Raw genomic sequence first — 4,112 nt, 5'->3', positions numbered from 1 at the left:
GGCAGAGGCAGAGGCAGAGGCAGAGGCAGAGGCAGAGGCAGAGGCAGAGGCAGAGGCAGAGGCAGAGGCAGAGGCAGAGGCAGACAGATTTCTGGGAGTTTGAGATCAGCCTGGTTCACAGAGTGAGTTCCAGGCAAGCCAGGGCTACAGAATGATACCTTGTCTCACTAAAAAATAAATAAATAAATAAATAATATAATTAATGAAGTCAATTTTATGTTATAATTGATTAAGAATTAATGTAAATGAGAAATTTAAAATCAACTCTAAGGAAATGACCATTCAAAATGGTCTGTTTTAGCTATTTAACTAAAATGTGCAAATTGATATTATATGCTCATTTAAAATGTCATGTTTTATCTCTAAATGCCTTGTAGATGAAGAACAACAATAGTGTTTAAATACCGAGTGCAATAACGCATTGTAATGTTCTTTAAGAGTGTTATTAGCTGTGCCATTTTTACTGACATACATACATATATTTATATACAAATTATATTTATCTTCTTTCTTGTACTATAACTGTAAGAAAATATTGTAACATCTAGTAATTTAAAAACTACCCACCTTTCAGAATTGAACATATGTTTTTGTTTTAAACTTTGCAAGAGAAAGTTTAAATTATTTATCTACTGATAAGTTAAAATATTTTATCTGATTTATTTAAAATATTCATAATTTCAAGAAACCCAACATTTTCAAAGTAATCATTTACTTAAAAGTCTCCCCAGGATTACAGAAAATCCAATGAAATGTTTTTGTGTGGGGGACTGAGCCGTGGTCCAGTGGATGCTCAGCAGGTGCTCCAATAGTGAGCTGTATCCGTAAAACTCCTAGAACTTTTAAAATCTTATCACTAAACATTAGCTTGGAGCTATTACCTAGGCAAAATATTTTCCTTTCCTTTACATTTGACGGAGTCCGACAGCGAGGCAGCTGGCTGGAGCTCTCCGCATAGCTTGAGCAGGCTTTGATCTCACTCAACTCCTGCCTTTCCCTTTCTAGGAAGTTATTTCCCATATCAAGAAAATTAAATTCTTTAGGTGAGGCATAGGAGTAACAAAATTCTGTTATATACTAATCTACATTAAATTGAATTTCTAATGTGTTTTTCAAGTAACTTTGATGAGTCCTTGAATTGAATGCACCTTTATACCTTTCCATGGCTTTTTAAGAGAGTGTTTTTCATGCACAAAATGATGGGTGTCATAGTGATGTCTTGGTTCCAGGTCTTTAGTCCTGTGCAGTGACAGCTGACAATTGGTAGCCGATGAACCAAAGGTACTCTTCCTGCTTTTGTGTGGCCTAAGTGTTAAGAATGGTTTTACATTTTAAATGCTTAGAAGAAAAGCAAAAGACCATTTTGTGTCATATATGAAGTATGTAAAATGCAGACTGGCACACCCATGAGCAAAGTTTTATTGGGATATCATATGCCTACTTCTTTGCATTATGTGTGATTCCTTTCTTGGTGCATGTGTGTGTGTGTGTGTGTGTGTGTGTGTGTGTGTTAAGCATATGTGTGGTGAAGGCATGTACACACATGTGTGCAAGTGTGTGACCACCAGAGATGGATGTTGAGTGTTTTTCTTGTCGCTCTCCACCTTATATGAGGCAGAGTTCCTCCCTTGAACCAGAGTTCAATGTGTAGGTTAGCATAGCTAGCCAACTACACCAGAGCCCATCTCTGCCTCCTGAGCACTGAGCACCTGATTTGCCGGTGGTAACCACGCCCTCTTGGCATTTACATGGGTGCCAGTTTGTGTGTTGGTGCTTTGCCTACTGGTCTAGTGTCTTGCTGTGAAGCTGAAAAGCCAGGAAGCTGCAACAGAGACAAGGAGGACAGAGAACTTGGCACTTCAAAAATCAGTTTCTTCATAGAAAAAAAAAACAACAACAACAAAACAAGATAAACGTCAAAAAAAAAAAAAAGAACAAAGACAAAAACCCCCAAGTATTTACCAGCTCTAACTGTATAACAAACCCCTATCTGCTACTTTTAATTTATTAACTTAAAAATGTGCCAGTGTCTGGAAAAATTTAAAGAACACGAGGGAATTCATTTAAAAAACTGTGGATACAGTTTATATCCTAATTTAAGAACTAAACTACACTATTCAATTTAGAGAAAAATTTTTATTTGACAAAGGTATCTACATTAAAAATAATTCTATAATTGAATAGGTATGTTTTAAAATATCATAATAAATCCTGTTTTATACCAACTAAATATAATTAATAATGATATTATGATAGCCTAATATAAGGCAAAATGGGCAGGAGAAAAAGCAACGTGAAGCTTTCTGAGGTCTCCTGGGATCCAGTGGGATTCCACCTGTGTACATGACATGTGACATCTCAGTCTCCATACTGAGGCTCAGGTTCCTGTCACCTCTATGTTTCAACGAGAGAAGGAGACTTTGGGAAGAAAAGTCATTGGTCCTCTGTCCCAGTGTAATGCACAAATGGCAGAGCTGTGGGAGTTAGAACCCAGCTTGCTCTGCTTCAGAGTCAAGATCTGCAGGAGGCCCAGATGGCAGACTGTCTTAATTCCTATCAGTGAAGAGATAAGCCACAATAAGCACAGTCTGTGAGGCCTTTCTTGTCCCCAGGTCTCCACTGGCAGGGAACATCACTCGGTCAGAGAGTATGGGCCCCCCAGCCTAGGCTTAGCTGGTCAAGGGGGCCAGGGAGACTGTGAGGGCTCTGAGAACCAAGACGGGCTTCCACAAATCAGCTTTGTCTTATCCTCACCTCACCTCAGACAATAAGGTGTCTCTTCGACCACTCACAGATCAGCATGAGTGGATTCTTGTGCCGTCTTGTGATGCTCTTGGGGTTGTGGTTATACGTCTTGAAGGCAGGAAAATTGAAGCTCTAGCTTTGGTCTCAGCAATAGATGGCATTTGTAATGGAGCTTCCCTCCAGAGCTTTCTCCATCCATACGAATTGTTAGCGATTCCGTCCCACCCTATCGTGAGACGGCAGCAGTGCAACTTTTGAGACCACCTCAGCCATCTACAGTCATGGAGTTCAGATCTCACCTTAGTTAGAAGCTGCTGTTCAGTGAACAGAAAAGTGATTTTGCTTAAAAATTTTCATAGTGCAAAAATAGGGCATGTGGGGCTCTCAAAACCACATAGTAGCCCATGATATGGTAGTTGCACTGATCTAACTGTGCATTGCCCAGTATGTGCCTGCCCTGAAATCTATGGAAAAAATCAAATAATTAGAAACAAATAGTGCCTAGAATTTTTCCAATTACTGCACTTACATAAAAGCTTTTGCCTTTGGTGTAGGGTATCAGATTCAGGGCCTCACTTACAATAAACAAGTGCTTTATCACTAGGGTCCACTACCATTCCCAAATGCTCATTTTTGCTGTAATAAGGAGGAAGTCACAGTCTACGGTGTTAACTTCATTTCAAAGAGCCTTTTCTCATTCAGTGTTATCTAGTAAGCAGTAGTAAACTGATTAAAATGTGGCCTTGACAACAGTTATCATAGATCAAGCAAGTGGCCTTTAGACTCAAGCACACTTTTGTGAATTTGATAGAGAAAATTAACTTTGGAAAAATGTTAAGAAAACACAACGAGCCTCCACTTTGATCTAGTTTGTGTTTTGATCTAGTTTGACACCAATCGTTTGTGTTTCCTTTTCTTTCTTCTTTCCGTCATGCTTTTTCCCCCCCACTCAGATGGTTTGAAAAGTGATGAGGGTGAGGTTTTCTTTGATGATTTTTGTGATTTCAAGTTTCCAATTTGTCATTCTGAGTCTGGCTTCCTGGATCATTTGGAGCAATCAGGGGTATGGAGCTCTCAAGGACGTTGGTGGGTTTGACTATTTCCCACCTGCATCAGCCCTCTGCTCCTCTGCCAAGAGAAGCAGTGAGGGGCTGGAGAGATGGGTCAGAGGTTAAGAGCATTGTCTGCTCTTCCAAAGGTCCTGAGTTCAATTCCCAGCAACCACATGGTGGCTCACAACCATCTGTAATGGGGTCTGGTGCCCTCTTCTGGCCTGCAGGCATACAGACAGAATATTGTATACATAATAAATAAATATTTAAAAAAAAGAGAAGCAGTGAAATTCACTTAATGCAGATGGATTGGAA

Source organism: Microtus ochrogaster, linkage group LG5 (genome assembly GCF_000317375.1).
Source record: "Microtus ochrogaster isolate Prairie Vole_2 linkage group LG5, MicOch1.0, whole genome shotgun sequence".
NCBI classification, from domain to species: domain Eukaryota; kingdom Metazoa; phylum Chordata; class Mammalia; order Rodentia; family Cricetidae; genus Microtus; species Microtus ochrogaster.
This window is presented reverse-complemented; position numbering follows the sequence as displayed.